Source organism: Mustelus asterias, chromosome 15 (assembly GCF_964213995.1).
Source record: "Mustelus asterias chromosome 15, sMusAst1.hap1.1, whole genome shotgun sequence".
In the NCBI taxonomy this organism is placed as follows: Eukaryota; Metazoa; Chordata; class Chondrichthyes; order Carcharhiniformes; family Triakidae; genus Mustelus; species Mustelus asterias.
In genome coordinates, this window is record NC_135815.1 from 88,580,246 (window position 1) to 88,598,380 (window position 18,135).

General features: G+C 48.2%; 1 protein-coding gene across 1 annotated transcript in view; it reads left to right on the top strand.

Moving 5' to 3' along the window:
• The window catches only part of slc24a3 (solute carrier family 24 member 3), a 365,303-nt gene that overhangs the window by 189,298 nt on the left and 157,870 nt on the right, over positions 1-18,135 (top strand). The gene's annotated exons all lie outside the window — the stretch shown is intronic.

The window sequence follows — 18,135 nt, forward strand, 5'->3', positions numbered from 1 at the left end:
AAAATTTTATCTTGGCTCATTAAGGGGCAATGAGCATGGCCAATCCACCTAACCCGCAAATCTTTGGAGTGTTGGAGGAAACCAGAGGAAACCCACACAGACACGGGGAGAACATGCAGAGTCCGCATAATCAGCTGAGGCCGGAATCGAACCCAGGTCATTCGCACTGTGAGGCAGCAGTGCTAACCACTGTGCCACCGTGCTGCCCCGGGTCCCTGGCACTGTGAGGCAGCAGTGCCAACCACTGCGCCAATGCACACACATACAAATCTTCCCAAATCATTTTCCAACAAAGGATACTGTGAAGGTTCTGAATAAATTTGGATCCACGATTCTCCTTTGGAACAGTTCCTCCCACGCTATCCTGAATATTCCTCTCTGGCGTGGTTCTTTTAATGATATCGAGATCTAAACAAGTTGTAATTAGTGGTTCAAGCACAGAGTGAGTGTTCTTAACTTCAGAATAAAAGTTGAAGTATATTTATTGGTCACAAGTAGGCTTACATTAACACTGCAATGAAGTTACTGCGAAAATTCCCCTGGTCGCCACGCTCCGGTTCGGGTACACTGAGGGAGAATTTAGCATGGCCAACGCACCTAACCAGCATGTCTTTCAGACTGTGGGAGGAAACCGGAGCACCCGGAGGAAACCCACGCAGACACGGGGAGAATGTACAAACGCCACACAGGCAGTGACCCAAGCCGGGATTCGAACCCGGGCCCCTGGCGCTGTGAGGCAGCAGTGCTAACCACTGTGCTACCGTGCCAGCCTGCCGTGTTCGGTGTTCGTTGACCAGGTTTCAATTGCCGGTCGCCTGGTAAAAGACCGATAAATGCTACCGAGTACCTGACAAAGCTACAAGAATCTTTCAGCTAATTGGCATGTCAGCGCTTATTTTCATGGGGCTGCGGTGGTGGGAGACAAAGTTTGGGATGTCTCGCGAATGAAAGATTTTCACATATTGTCTGCTGTGGAGCAGTAACAATTAGGCAGCAATATTGTCTGGCTGCTGAGTCTCTCTGAGTCGCTGGATAACCCAGCTGTCAAAATATGAGCTATGTGGAGAATGTCACAGCAGGGTACTGTGGCATAGCGGTTATATTACTGAAATAATAATCCGAACATGAATTTATTTGGTACAATGTGAGTTTATTTCCCATCCCAGTAGCTCTTAACAACCTGGGATTAGTAAAATTGATCGTGAAGAGTGTTGGATTGTGGTTTAAAACTCAGCAGGTTCACTTATGATTCCTCTGATATGGAAACCTGCTGCGTTTACCTGGTCTGACCCCAGTATCGGAGATACCAGCCACACACCAACACCCATTGAAGCCCCTTGGAGCACGGAGGACATGCTGTCTGCAGTAGTGCCATCCACTGACTCTGTCTACACTTCCCGCTGCCTCGGAAAAGCAACCAGCACATTCAAAGACCCCACGCACCCCAAATGGGGAGGCGATGGCCTAGTGGTATTATCACTAGATTATTAATGCAGAAACGCAGCTCACGTTCTGGGACCTGGGTTCGAATCCCGCCACGGCAGATAATGGAATTTGAATTCAATAAAAAAAATCTGAAATTAAGAATCTACTGATGACCATGAAACCATTGTCAATTGTCGAAAAAACCCATCTGGTTCACTAATGTCCTTTCGGGAAAGAAATCTGCCATCCTTACCTCGTCTGGCCTACATGTGATTCCAGGACCACTGCAATATAGTTGACTCTCAACTACCTTGGGGCAACTAGGGATGGGCAATAAATGCTGGCCAACCAGCGATGCCCATGTCCCATGAATGAATGACATTTTTTTTAAAAAACCTGCTATGGTGCTGCAGCGACCATACACGGGATCCTGGCTAACCAGGGGACTCTCCCATTCTTGCTGCCTGCCATCGGCCTATTGGAAGTATTTACAGGTTAATAATCAACCTGTTTGGCAACATTATGTACACCCCTTCCATGACCATCAAGTTCCGGTGTGGGATTCGAACCTAGAGCTTCTGTCTCACAGGCAGGGACTCTGTGCCACAAGTCCTTCAACTCCATTTTGAATGTGGTTGACACTTGGCTGCCCACTGAAGTGAGCTAACAAGTCTCAAAGAATCCCTACAGTGCAGAAGGCGGCCATTCCGCCCATTGAGCTGGGAATTGAACCTGTGTCCCTGGTGCTGTGAGGCAGCGGTGCTAACCACTGTGCCACCGTGCCACCATTGCAAGCTCATTTTTCTTAGACATGAGGGGAAGTCTGGTTTCCTTACAAGTTTAAAGAAGCAATAGGCTGCAGTGTTGCGATATAAAATGGATGAAAGGGTAACTTAGACCCAGAACCTTCATAACAAAATGGCCAATTCGGCACTATCAGTGACACACAGAGCCAGTTCCTTGTATTTGCTTCTTAATCACATTTTCAAATCAGATTTTACTCATGCAATGATGCTCTTCAAACTCGAATATACAATTGTTCAAAGTGTAGGAACACGATTAGTTCAGTCAGTCCACAGAATCCCTACAGTGCAGGAGGAGGCCATTCAGCCCATCGAGTCTCCACTGACTCTCCGACAGAGCACCTTAGCCAAGCCCACCCTGCCGTGCTATCCCCATAACCCTACACATTCACCCCACTAATACCTCTTACCTACACTCTTGGCACACTAAAGGGCAATTTAGCATGGCCAATCCACCTAATCTGCACATCTTGGGACACTAAGGGACAATTTAGCAAGGCCAATCCATCTAACCTGTGCATCTTGGGACACTAAGGGACAATTTAGCATGGCCAATCAACCTAACCCGCACATCTTTACACTGTGGGAGGAAACCCATGCAGACACAGGGGAGAATGTGCAAACTCCATACAGACAGTGACCTGAGGCCGGAATTGAACCCGGGTCCCTGGTGCTGTGAGGCAGCAGTGCTAACCACTGTGCCACCGTACCACAGATATCGTGTTCTGGATCTGTGGGGATTTGGTCTATTTTGGGAAATACCTGAATAGAAATTCCCGTACATTGTATCAGGTCCCAGTTATGATGACAAATTTAAAATGACTGCAGGGATTGAAAATTCTGCCCATCTAAATACTGAGCTGCACATTTTATTTCACCGTGAATACTTTTGAAATAAGACCTTTTGTGAATACAATAAACCACAATACCCCATGGTGAGGTATTTATCCCACACCTCAGGGGGGGAAGCTAGCACAAACATGTATTGAACTGTTAGAAATAGACTGTGAACCTAAGTGTTGCTAAACTGAGACTCTCATTAAGCGATGACCGAATGGGACAGCTGAATTTAATTCCCAATTCCGGTGTGCACAAACATGTTGTCAATCTCTCAGGACAAGAGTGCAGTAAAGACTTACTAGGATGCTACCGGGACTTGATGGTTTGGGTTATAATGAGAGGCTGGATAGACTGGGACTTTTTTCCATGAAGCGTAGGAGGCTTAGCGGTGATCTTATAGAGGTCTATAAAATAATGAGGGGCACAGATCAGCTAGATAGTCAACATCTTTTCCCAAAGGTAGGGGAGTCTAAAACTAGAGGGCATAGGTTTAAGGTGAGAGGGGAGAGATACAAAAGGGTCCAGAGGGGCAATTTTTTCACACAGAGGGTGGTGAGTGTCTGGAACAAGCGGCCAGAGGTAGTAGTAGAGGTGGGTACAATTTTATTTTAAAAAGCGTTTAGATAGTTACATGGGCAAGATGGGTATAGAGGGATATGGGCCAAGTGGGGGCAATTGGGACTAGCTTAGTGGTTAAAATAAAGGGCGGCATGGACATGTTGGGCCGAAGGGCCTGTTTCCATGCTATAAACCTCTATGACAGGGGCTCCGTGAAACCTCTGGGAATTTGCTGAACCACAGTTGGCAACCTGACTTCCAATTGTCACTGCTTCCCCATGGTGCCACGCTGACTGTTGGTATCTTGTCCATTCTGCCCTGATAATACTTTCCCCCACCCAAAACTAACGACACACCCTGTGTATACATTAAGCTCTCTGCTTGAGGGGTCTTTCTCTGCATGGAGGTCAGTGACCAGTGGAGTGCCCCAGGGATCTGTTCTGGGACCCTTGCTGTTTGTCATTTTCATAAATGACCTGGATGAGGAAGTGGAGGGATGGGTTGGTAAGTTTGCTGACGACACCAAGGTAGGTGGTGTTGTGGATAGTTTGGAGGGATGTCAGAAGTTGCAGAGAGTCATAGATAGAATGCAAGACTGGGCGGAGAAGTGGCAGATGGACTTCAACCCGGATAAGTGTGTAGTGATCCATTTTGGCAGATCCAATGGGATGAAGCAGCAGTATAATATGAAGGGTACCATTCTTAGCAGTGTAGAGGATCAGAAGGACCTTGGGGTCCGGGTCCATAGGACTCTTAAATCGGCCTCGCAGGTGGAGGATGCGGTCAAGAAGGCGTACGGCGTACTAGCCTTCATTAATCGAGGGATTGAGTTTAGGAGTCGGGAGATAATGCTGCAGCTTTATAGGACCCTGGTTAGACCCCACTTGGAGTACTGCGCGCAGTTCTGGTCACCTCATTACAGGAAAGATGTTGAAGCCATTGAAAGGGTGCAGAGGAGATTTACAAGGATGTTGCCTGGATTGGGGGGCATGCCTTATGAGGATAGGTTGAGGGAGCTTGGTCTCTTCTCCCTGGAGAGACGAAGGATGAGAGGTGACCTGATAGAGGTTTACAAGATGTTGAGAGGTCTGGATAGGGTAGACTCTCAGAGGCTATTTCCAAGGGCTGAAATGGTTGCTACGAGAGGACACAGGTTTAAGGTGCTGGGGGGTAGGTACAGAGGAGATGTCAGGGGTAAGTTTTTCACTCAGAGGGTGGTGGGTGAGTGGAATCGGCTGACGTCGGTGGTGGTGGAGGCAAACTCGTTGGGGTCTTTTAAGAGACTTCTGGATGAGTACATGGGATTTAATGGGATTGAGGGCTATAGATAGGCCTAGAGGTAGGGATATGATCAGCGCAACTTGTGGGCCGAAGGGCCTGTTTGTGCTGTGGCTTTCTATGTTCTATGTTCTAAAATCACCATCTCCTCCACATTAACCCGCATACTGCAAAGTTTGTTATAGCACAGGCGGCCATTCAGCCCAATGTGTTCATGCTAGCTCTCTGCTTGAGCAACTCAGCTGGTCCCACTCTCCCGCCTCGCTTATTATTTTGGTCCCGTTTGCAATGTTGGATGAGCAGGAATTTCCTCCATTTAAATAATGGAGGGAGGGTGCCAGGTGCTGAAAGACCAGCCGTCCTGTTAGTGAACATAGAACATAGAACATAGAACATTACAGCGCAGAACAGGCCCTTCGGCCCACGATGTTGCACCGACCAGTTAAAAAAAAAACTGTGACCCTCCAACCTAAACCAATTTCTTTTCGTCCATGAACCTATCTACGGATCTCTTAAACACCCCCAAACTAGGCGCATTTACTACTGATGCTGGCAGGGCATTCCAATCCCTCACCACCCTCTGGGTAAAGAACCTACCCCTGACATCGGTTCTATAACTACCCCCCCTCAATTTAAAGCCATGCCCCCTCGTGCTGGATTTCTCCATCAGAGGAAAAAGGCTATCACTATCCACCCTATCTAAACCTCTAATCATCTTATATGTTTCAATAAGATCCCCTCTTAGCCGCCGCCTTTCCAGCGAAAACAATCCCAAATCCCTCAGCCTCTCCTCATAGGATCTCCCCTCCATACCAGGCAACATCCTGGTAAACCTCCTCTGCACCCTCTCCAAAGCCTCCACATCCTTCCTGTAATGTGGGGACCAGAACTGCACACAGTACTCCAAGTGCGGCCGCACCAGAGTTGTGTACAGTTGCAACATAACGCTACGACTCCTAAATTCAATCCCCCTACCAATAAACGCCAAGACACCATATGCTTTCTTAACAACCTTATCTACTTGATTCCCAACTTTCAGGGATCTATGCACACATACACCTAGATCCCTCTGCTCCTCCACACTATTCAAAGTCCTCCCGTTAGCCCTATACTCAACACATCTGTTATTCCTACCAAAGTGAATTACCTCACACTTCTCCGCATTAAACTCCATCCGCCACCTCTCGGCCCAACTTTGCAACCTGTCTAAGTCTTCCTGCAAACTACGACACCCTTCCTCACTGTCTACCACACCACCGACTTTGGTGTCATCAGCAAATTTGCTAATCCACCCAACTATACCCTCATCCAGATCATTAATAAATATTACAAACAGCAGTGGCCCCAAAACAGATCCCTGAGGTACACCACTTGTAACCGCACTCCATGATGAATATTTACTATCAACCACCACCCTCTGTTTCCTATCCGCTAGCCAATTCCTGATCCAATTTCCTAGATCACCCCCAATCCCATACATCTGCATTTTCTGCAGAAGCCTACCATGGTGAACCTTATCAAACGCCTTACTAAAATCCATATATACCACGTCCACTGCCTTGCCCCCATCCACCTCCTTGGTCACTTTCTCAAAAAACTCAATAAGGTTAGTAAGGCACGACCTACCTGCCACAAAACCATGCTGACTATCACCTATCAATTCATTACTCTCCAAATAACTATAAATCCTATCCCTTATAATTTTTTCCAACATCTTGCCGACAACAGAAGTGAGACTCACCGGTCTATAATTCCCGGGGAAGTCTCTGTTCCCCTTCTTAAACAATGGGACAACATTCGCTAACCTCCAATCTTCTGGTACTATACCAGAGGCCAACGACGACCTGAAGATCAGAGCCAGAGGCTCTGCAATCACTTCTCTTGCCTCCCAGAGAATCCTTGGATAAATCCCATCCGGACCAGGGGATTTATCTATTTTCAGACCCTCCAGAATATCCTGCACATCCTCCTTATCAACTGTAATACTGTCTATTCTACTCCCTTGCAACCCAGTGTCCTCCTCAGCTATATTCATGTCCCCTTGCGTGAACACCGAAGAGAAATATTGGTTCAATGCTTCACCAATCTCCTCCGGTTCCACACATAACTTCCCTCTGCCATCTATAACTGGCCCTAAACTTGCCCTAACCAACCTTCTGTTCTTGACATACCTATAGAACGCCTTAGGATTCTCTTTAACCCTATCCGCCAAAGTCTTCTCATGTCCCCTTTTAGCCCTTCTAAGCTCGCTCTTCAACTCCCTCTTAGCCAATCTAAAGCTTTCTAGTGCACTACCCGAGTGCTCACGTCTCATCCGAACATAAGCCTCCTTTTTCTTTTTAACCAACAAAGAAACTTTTTTGGTGCACCACGGTTCCTTAGCCCTACCAATTCCTCCTTGCCTGACAGGGACATACCTATCACAGACTCGCAGTAGCTGCTCCTTGAAAAAACTCCACATGTCGGACGTTCCCAGTCCCTGTAATCTCCTAGTCCAACCTATGTTTCCTAATTCTCTCCTAATAGCCTCATAATTACCCTTCCCCCAGCTAAAACCACTGGCCCGAGGTTCATGCCTATCCCTTTCCATCACTAAGGTGAACGTAACCGAATTGTGGTCACTATCACCAAAATGCACACCAACTTCCAAGTCTAGCACCTGGTCTGGCTCATTTCCCAGCACCAGATCCAATATAGCCTCACCTCTAGTTGGCCTGTCTACATACTGAGTCAAAAAACCTTCCTGCACGCTTTGAACAAAAACTGACCCCTCTAACGAGCTAGAGCTATAACAATTCCAGTCAATATTAGTCAAGTTAAAATCCCCCATAACAATTGCCCTATTACTTTCACTCCTAAGCAGGATTGACTCCGCAATCCTTTCCTCAACCTCTCTAGAACTTTTAGGAGGTCTATAAAAGACTCCCAACAGGGTGACCTCTCCTCTCCTATTTCTAATCTCCGCCCATACTACCTCAACAGATAAGTCCTCATCAAACCTCCTCTCTGACACTGTGATACAATCTCTGACCAATAATGCTACCCCTCCCCCTCTTCTACCTCCTTCCCTACTTCGACTAAAACATTTGAACCCCGGGACCTGCAGCATCCATTCCTGCCCCTGCTCTATCCATGTCTCTGAAATAGCCACAACATCGAAGTCCCAGGTACTGATCCACGCTGCAAGTTCACCCACTTTATTGCGAATACTCCTGGCATTGAAGTATACACATTTCAAACCCTGCTCCACCCCACCTCTGCAATGCCGTGCATTGCAGTCCCCATCCATGCATCCCTCACTTTCAGCCCCACTACTCAGGATCCCTCCCCCCCCCCGAATCAGTTTAAACCTCCCTGCATGGCCTTAGCAAATTTACCCCCCAGGATATTGGTCCCCTTCTGATTAAGGTGTAGACCATCCTTCTCATAGAGGTCACACCTTCCCCAGTACGAGCCCCAATTGCTTAAGTACCTGAACCCCTCCCTCCTGCACCATCCCCTCAGCCATGAATTCAAACCTTCCCTCTCCCTATTCCTCTCTAAACTATCCCGTGGTACAGGCAAGAGTCCAGAGATAACCACTCTGTCAGTCTTGGCCTTTAGTTTCCACCCCAACTCCATAAATCCCTGCCTAATATCCCCTTCCCCTATCCTCCCTATGTCGTGTGTCCCCACATGTACAATAACTTGTGGTTTATCTCCCTCCCCCCTAAGAGTCCTGAATACCCTGTCAGACACATCCCGGACCCCAGCCCCTGGTAGGCAACACACCAACCCTGAGTCCCTACCTTTAGTTCCGACCCTCCTATCTGTCCCCTTAATTGTGGAGTCCCCAATCACAAGGCCCAGTCTTTTACAGCCCCTAACCACCTGAGCTTTCTCACTCGGCTCACCCTCAGAGATCTGCTCTCTATGCTCAGTTGATTCCTCCTCAACTGTAGCCTCCAGCACCGAAAACCTATTATGGAGGGGAACCGCCCCAGGGGATTGTCTTCCCGATTGCTTCTTACCCCTCCTCCTGGCATTGACCCAAGCCTCATTTCTAGGAGTTACTATTTCTCTATAACTCCTATCAACTTCCTATGCACTGGGATCATAGCACCACAGAATCCTGACAGTGCAGAAAGAGGCCATTCAGCCCATTAAGTCTGTACTGACTTACTCCGAAAGAGCATCTTACCGGCCTTGGGTCGTGGTCTGTGTGGTGTTTGCACCCTCTCTCTGCATGGGTTTCCTCCAGGAACTCTGGTTTCCACCCACACAGTCTGAAAGACATGCTTGTTAGGTGCATTGGTCATGCTAAATTCGCTCTCAGTGTACCCGAACAGGCAAATTTCCTTCCCTAAAGGACATTAGTGAACCAGATGGGTTTTTCCAACAATCCACAATCATAGAATCCTAAAGTGCAGAAGGTCATTCGGCCCATCGAGTCTGCACCGACCACAATCCCACCTGGCCCTAACCCCATAACCCCATGCATTTACCCTAGCTAGCCCCCCTGACATGAAGGGGCAATTTACCATGGCCAATCCCCCTAACCCGAGGCTGGAATTGAACCCGGGTCCCTGGCGCTGTGAGGCAGCAGTGCTAACCACTGTGCCGCCGTTTCAGGACGAGTGAGGCCGCAAGATTCCACCCATAAACTTTAAACATCAAAGAGGTCTGCATTTACTAGATGGCGGTTTCTATTGGAAGTTCAAAATCATTCCTGGTCCTTTAAGCTAGAAGTTTTCCTTTAAGCCACAAATGACGCATTGAATAAAAGCTATTTTCATCCAGGCCCCCTTCTGTTGAGCAGCGCTGCAGTTGATTCATTCTGATTTTGCACCGCGGAATGAGAATTTTATCTTGTGCATCTAACCAATCTCTGTGACGAGCCGTAATAGGAACAGGTCAGATTTTCAGATGAAGCGCTGTTTGGAAAATTTGAGTCCATGTCATCTCACTATGCAGCCCAAAAGTCAGTCCTGTTACACACCCTATTCAGCTCAAGGAAACATTCTGCCCGTAGATGGTAAATAAAATAAGTTTTTGACAACTTATATTTATATAGTGCCTTCTTCAATGTAATTATGTCCTGAGTGGCTTCACAGAATGATTTGAAAACAATTGTGAATTATTATACATCGCGTATTATGTGGACATTGAGGTGATCTGATATCAGGTGGGCGAGGGGGGGTCTTCGGATCTCATGGGGTGGGTTACAGACTTCGGGGAGGGCGAGGGGGTAGGTGATCGGGGGCGGGGAGGGGGCAAGTTCCATCAGGGGGAGAGACTAGGCTCTGAGGGCTTAGCCTCAGAGTAAAGGGACCGAGTTTAGAACCGAGGAGGAATTTCTTCAGCCAGAAGGTGGTGAATCTGTGGAATTCATTGCCACAGAAGGAGGCCAGGTCATTGAGTGTCTTTAAGGCAGAGATAGATAGGTTCTTGATCAATAAGAGGTTCAAAGGTTACGGGGAAAAGGCAGGAGAATGGGGTTGAGAAACATATCATCCATGATTGAATGGCGGAGCAGACTCGATGGGCTGAATGGCCTAATTCTACTCCAATATCTATGATCTTATTATAAAGCAAGAAAATGACACTGAGTCACATGATCTTGTGATCAAAAAGCTTGATTAGTGATAGGGTTTGAAGGCATATTGTAACAGAGGAGGGCAAGGCAGAGAGGCTTAGGGGGCAGGGGGGGATTTCAGATCTCAGAAGCTCGAAAGTTGGACGCCTTGAAAGGCGACAAAGTGAATTTTGGGTTCCCTCGTGTTTATGATGGGTAGAATGTTTCAGTTTAAGCTTATTTATTAGTGTCACAAGTAGGCTTACATTGACACTGCAATGAAGTTACTGTGAAAATTCCCTAGTCGCCACACTCCGGCGCCTGTTCAGGTACACTGAGGGAGAATTTAGCATGGCCGATGTACCTAACCAGCACATCTTTCAGACTGTGGGAGGAAACTGGAGCGCCCGGAGGAAACCCACGCAGACACGGGGAGAACGTACAGTCTCCGCGCAGACAGTGACCCAAGCTGGGAATCGAACCCGGGTCCCTGGCGCTGTGAGGCAGCAGTGCTAACCACTGTGCCACCGTGCCGCCTCTCGAATGTGGGAGACCAGTCAGGAATGCACTGTTAAGACATTATTATAAAGAGTGACCAGTACACGTTCTTCAATGATGTTTGTATAAAGAGAATTCCTGGGAATGATGAGATAACGTGAACGCTTTGCTTCCTGTCGCTGTTCAAAATCTTCCATTTCGGAGGATAACGTAAATAGAAGAAAACACTAACTGGGACAAAGTACGGTGGCTCGGTGGTTAGCTCTGCTGCCTCACAGCGCCAGGGACACAGGATCGATTCTGGCCTTGGGTCACTGTCTGTGCGGAGTCTGCACGTTCTCCCTGTGTCTGCGTGGGTTTCCTCCCACAGTCCGAAAGACATGCTGGTTAGGTGAATTGGCCATGCTATATTGCCCCTTAGTGTACCCCCGAACAGGCGCCGGAGTGGGGCGACTGGAGGATTTTCACAGTAACTTCATTGCAGTGTTAATATAAGCCTACTTGTGACACTAACAAATAGGCTGGAATCTTTACGCCCCTGCCCACCACGGGAATTGGAATGGGTGAGGGGCGGACAATGGGGTCGGTTTATAATGGCCTCCGTCCATTATGGGTAGATTGAGAGAGCGCCAAATCGTGATGAAGCCGGGGTGACTTATCTCTTCACCCCCTCCTCCCCAGCCTAAACATGTAGGCCGGAATTTTACCGCCCCACCTGCCACGGGAATCGGAGCGGACGAGGGGTGGACAGTGGGCAGGATTTTACGGTTTTGGGACGAGCAAGGCCCTAAAATCCTGCCCTCGGCAACAAGCCTCAAAGATGAGATTTGCTGGCCAGAGATCAAACCCTCCTGGGTTCTGGGTGTCTCGTTAGTGGAGCAGGCAGAACGTTATCAAGTCCACCGACGCTCTTTCCCTGTCAGTGAGGTGCCTTGAAATAGAACTTGGAAAACACGGAGAGGCAATAGCAGCAGCCAGTGGGAATATTAAGTGGAAAAAGACTTGGATTTTAATGAAACAGATGCTATCTTCTTTGGCCTCCACGAGCAGTGTTTCAAACCTGCCAGCAGCGGGAATAGACATCATCCTTTTCATCTTTATATGGCCTTGGCCTTGCGAATGCTGGCGCTGCAAGTAAACTCTTCCACAACCTTTCACTGTGTTAATAAATCACGGAGATCATCGTACATTGGGTAATGCAGCAACGATTTGTACTTTCACCACCCGTGACCGGATCGGAAGATTTACTGCTTCTGTCTCTGTTTTAAGATTTTTTAAAAAGCGAAGACTCAAAACAAAAAGTCACTCAATAAAGAAATCTGTGCTGCGGCAAGGCCCACAGCTGCCAAATTTGGTTGGACACATGCCTGGATGTTTCAAAACATGTTCGGCACAACTATCCCCCTCTATGCACCCAACTGCTCTTCACCCATCGCGGTCATGCAATCGTAGAATCCCTGCAGTGCAGAAGGAGGCCATTCGGCCCATCGAACCTGCACCGACAATACACTCGCTTCCACCTTCCTCCATCAGGAAAAAGATACAAAAGTCTGAGGGTCACGCAACCGACAGGTAATACAGCCCAGCCGCAATGGTGGTTAGTTGGCACACAAACGTGTTACCGTTAAATATCTGGCGGTATTCACCTAGAGAGTGGCCAACCTGTGGAATTCGTTACCACAGGAAGCAGTTGAGGCCAAAACATTGAACGCAATCCAGCCTCCCGTCCATTCACTCTGTCTACACTTCCCGCTGCCTCGGGAAAGCAGCCAGCATAATCAAGGACCCCACGCATCCCGGACACACTCTCTTCTACCTTCTTCCATGGGGATAAAGATACAAAAGTCTGAGGTCACGACCAACCAACTCAAGAACAGCTGCTTCCCTTCTGCCATCAGACTTTTCAATGGACTTACCTCGCATTAAGTTGATCTTTCTCTGCAACCTAGCTATGACTGTAACACTAAATTCTGCACACTCTCCTTCCCTTCTCAATGAACGGTATGCTTTGTATAACACAAGAAACAATACTTTTCACTGTCTACTAATACATGTGACAATAATAAATCAAATCAAATCAAACAATCCCACTCAGGCCCTATCCCCGTAACCCCATGTATTTACCCTCCTAATTCCCCCCTGACACTAAGGAGTTATTTAGTACGGCCAATCAACCTAACCCATTCATCTTTGGATTGTGGGAGGAAACCCACGCAGACATGGGGAGAAAGTGCAAACTCCACACAGACCCGAGGCTGGAATTGAACCTGGGTCCTTGGCGCAGAGGCAGCTAATCATAGCTAATTTGCAACTAAAGCCCCATACCCAATTTTGCTCCAGACCCACAGCAACGTCTGGTGGGATTTGACCCCAGGTTCCCAGAGCATTATGGGGACCTGGGCAGCATGGTGGCACAGGGGTTAGCACTGCTGCCTCACAGCGCCAGGGACCTGGATTCGATTCCCAGCTTGGGTCACTGTCTGTGTGGAGTTTGCACATTCTCCCCGTATCTGCGTGGGTTTCCTCTGGGTTCTCCAGTTTCCTCCCACCAGTCCAAAGATGTGCGAGTTAGGTTGATTGATCATGCTAAATTGCCCCTTAGTGTCCCGGGATGGGCAGGTTAGAGGGATTAGCAGGGTAAATATGTGGGGTTACGGGGATAGGGCCTGGGTAGGATTGTTGTCAGTGCAGACTCGATGGGTCGAATGGCCTTCTTCTCCACTGTAGGGATGCTATAAAGACACAAAGGTCTGAGGTCACGTGCCAACCGAGCTTTCTATTATCCTGGGTCTCTGGATTACTAGTCCAGTGACAATAGCACTGTGTCACCACCGACCAGTGTTTGACACAATGGACTGAACATTTGAAGGGAAACATCACCTCTCTCAGGAGTTTAATGAGGGTCCTGATTTAAAGTCCTTTCTGGTTGGTGACTGTGCTTGCAGTGTTAATGGGGATGCCTTGAGATGGGGGTAACGCCCTTGATTAGGAATGGCGAAGCACGTGGATTGTATTAAAATCCTGGTCTGTATTGTTGGCATGGATCTAGGATTGGGCATATCCCTGGGGTCTTTGGCACACGGCCACCTACCTACGACCACCCCTCCCCCACACTTAGTTGCCCCCTCATTAACCATCGTGGTGTTCTGCCCTCCCATGCCAATCAGACCAGTAGACTCTGAGGGCTGAATTCTCCTGGCCTATTGGTGATGGGCTGGGAGGCGGGAGGGCTGGTAAAATGGCAGCGAAAGGTATGCATGAGGAAAATCCAACATTTTTTGCCGCTGTGTGGTATCACGGGCACTGGGGCAGGCAGGAATGATGCTGGTCTCCCCCGGCAACAATGGCCGTCCTTGTGGCAACAGTGCCACCAAAACCCCGTGATTCGTGACTAGCAGTCAAACAACCTTCCCACGTCAAATATTTTTTCTAACTCGCCAACAAATGGGTTGAAAGAATTTAATTCTGAAGCTCTATTTCATAATAGCCGACATGATTTGATCAAAGGAGTGCCTCAGGAGTTGGGAATGATCGACGTTAAGACTCGAGGGCAGTCCTTTGCAGTGGGGAACCTTATGCAGATCTGAGGTTCATGGCAAGGCCACCATTTTAATTAAATAGAGGGCACAATAGCAGTCACCTTAATGAGAGACAGATAGAGAAATTGCAAAATTGTTCATTTTATTTCATTAGATCTTAATTGATTTCAATCTGGGTGCTTGAAAAGAATCACGTCTGCAGTCTTCGCCTCTTCGCCCCCCCGCCCCGCCCCCATCCCCCGCCCCACCAATCCATTCCCGAGACACAGGAGCAGACTTTAGTTGAATGGATTGTCCCGCGGTCCACCCCCTCCCCCAGCCCCGTTGCTGTTTTATTTTTATTAACATTACTTCCTGCTCTAATTAAATTCTAACAGAAGGCCTCCCGAGGTGAACTCAACAAATGAGATCAGTGCTCGGCTGGCTGTGAATAGGGTGTCCAGAGACCATCAAAGGCACAGCAGCGCGCATTCTTTGTTTCTATTTTTGGATCAACATTCTCCATCGGGGACCTTTGCACTAATTCTCCAGTTTACCCTTTGTGTTTTCTTTTTTGGACTCGTGTTGGGAAAATGAGCAGCGCGGCTACCGTATTGAGTTCCCCTCCGGCCCTGTTCATGCCGGAATGTAACCTTGATCTATTTACCTTCCTTCCTGGTCATGGCCGCTTTTCCCAGACCCGCTACTTGCCAGGCACCCACTGGCATCCGGGCACTGACATGGCCGCCTTGACTTTTACCCATTCCACATCAAAGACCATTCGAAGCAAGTTTGTAGAGCATCTGATTGGCTAAATTGCCTCCTTTTAATACATAATTCTTGGGTCGGGAGGAAGTGTATCGGCGAAAAGGGGTCCTTTTCATATTAAATCTTGTTGCGACTAACAAAGGGGATTGAATAAAGAGAGGGAGTCGGTTCATCCCTCCTCACCTGCCTACATCAATGGAGACAAAGTAGAAATGGCTGAGAGCTTCTAGTTTCCAGGTGTCCAGATCACCAACAACCTGTCCTGGTCACTCCACGTCAATGCTATAGTTAAGAAAGCCCACCAAAGCCTCTACTTTCCCAGGAGGCTAAGAAAATTTGGCATGTCCGCTACAACTCTCTCCAACTTTTATGGATGCACCATAGAAAGCATTCTTTCTGGTTGTGTCACAGCTTGGTATGGCTCCTGCTCTGACCAAGACCGCAAGGAACTACAAAGCCTAGTCCATCACACAAACCAGCCTCCCCTTCATTGGTTCCGTCTACATTTCCCACTGCCTCGGAAAAGTAGCCAGCATAATCAAGGACCCCACAAACCCCGGACATACTGGTCGAAATTTTACTGCCCTGCCTGTCAAAGGAATCGGAGCGGGCAAGGGGCGGACCATGGAAAGGTCCGTTGACCTCGGGTGGGATTTTACAGTTTCGAAATGAGCAAGGCCGTAAAATCCCGCCCACCCTCTTCCACCTTCTTCCGTCGGGAAGAAGATACAAAAGTCTGAGGTCACGTAGCAACCCACTCAAGAACAGCTTCTTCCCTGCTGCTGTCAGACTTTTGAATGGACCTACCTTGCATTAAGTTGATCTTTCTCTACACCCTAACTATGACTGTAACACTACATTCTGCACTCTCTCCTTTCCTTCTCTATGAACAGTATGCTATGTCTGTATACTGCGCAAGAAACAATACTTTTCACTGTATACCAATACATGTGACAATAATAAATCAAATCAAATCAAATCAACTCAAAGGGTGGGAATTTCCAGCCTCGCTCACCCCAAGACCAGAAAATCTTGCCTGTGTCAACGGACCTTTGCAGGTCAGGCCCCCCCCCCCCCCCCCTGCCCACTGCCACCCCCCGCCACCTGCTACGCTTCTGATGCGCTATCAATAAGGCAAAAGACTACCGATATGCCAATATAAGTGTAGGCTTTTATTCACAACAGAATCAGGAGCAGATCCCAACAAATAACCGACCTGGACTGAACAAGGGGGAGGAGACAGCCACCTTTATACTAGGTGCTGAGGGGAGGACCCAAACTGGAAGGGGATGTGTCCAGGTATGACAAGCACACACAACGGTGGTCCATATAGGACAAAGGCACAACTGAGGTCCACCACAGCTTCCCGTGGCAGCGGGATGGGAAAATTCTCCCCAAAACATCAAAAACAAGTTTGCCGTGTAACTGACTGTCAGGAGTATATAAATGAGTCAGAACTATGAATCATATATGAGAGGAAATGTATGGAGATGTGATGAGAGTACATTTTCATTCTACTTGTTGTTGTCAATGTATTCCTGCATACTGAAAGATTAATATTCAATTATTAGCCTCCCTCATTCTTTGTATTGTTAAATTCCAATGCAGCCAGCACGGTGACACAGTGGTGAGCTCTGCTGCCTCACAGCGCCAGGGACCCGGGTTCAATTCCCAGCTTGGGTCACTGTCTGTGCGGAGTCTGCACGTTCTCCCCGTGTCTGCGTGGGTTTCCTCCGGGGGCTCCGGTTTCCTCCCGCAGTCTGAAAGACATGCTGGTTAGGTGCTAAATTCTTCCTCAGTGTACCTGAACAGGCGCCGGAGTGTGGAGACTAGCGGACTTTCACAGTGACTTCATTGCAGTGTTAATGTAAGCCTAATTGTGACACTAATAAATAAACTTTTAAAATGTTGCTGCGACATAGAGAATGTTAGGGACTGGCTGACAGATGTTTGGGTGGGTTGACCTTTCACCTTGTATGTAGACTCGAATCAGTCCTCTTTTGAGGATTCTGTCGGGGTCAAAGAGAGGTGGCGGGGAGGGGGGAGTCACCTTGAATCGAGCGGGGTAATCTTACGAGACTGTGACTGAGAATTATTCACCATTCAAAAGTTGGCAATCTCACCTGGGAAAAGCTGACTGTACCTCGATGGAAAACGTCACACTCGTGGTTAGACATGGGGCGGAATTTTCCATCCCGCCTGCCATGGGAATTGTAGTGGGTGGGACACGGACTGTGCAAAGGTCCGTTAACCTCGGGCAGGACTTTCTGTTTTTGGAGGCGAGCGTGGCTGGAAAATCTGGGGTTTGTTTGGTGATGCTTGGTCATGAATTTACTCGTCCTCCTTCCCGTGGGAGCCAGTCAGGCCTTCGTGTCCATGTTGTGCCTTCGTGTCGGCGGGAAGTGCGTTCTGGGGTGTAGAAACATAGAAAATAGGAGCCAGTGGGCCATTCGGCCTTTCAAGCCTGCTCCACCATCCAGCGCAATCATGGCTGATCATCCAACTCAATAGCCTGATCCCGCCTTCCTCCCATATCCTGTAATCCCTTTCGCCCCAAGAGCTAAATCCAACACATTCCTGAAAACACACAGGGTGGGATTTTCCGGCCACGCTCGCCCCAAAACTGGAAAATCCTGATGTCAGCGGACATTTGCATGGTCCTCCTCCCACCCCCACCACAATTCCCTTGGCGGGTGGGACTGGAAAATTCCTCCCACAATGTCTTGGCCTCAACTGCTTTCTGTGGTAGTAAATTCCACACATTCACCACTCTGGTGAAGAAATTTCTCCTCATCTCTGTCCTAAAAGGTTTATCCGATATCCTCAGACTGTGACCCCAGGTTCTAGTTACCCCAACCATTAGGAACATCCTTCCTGCATTTACCCTGTCTCG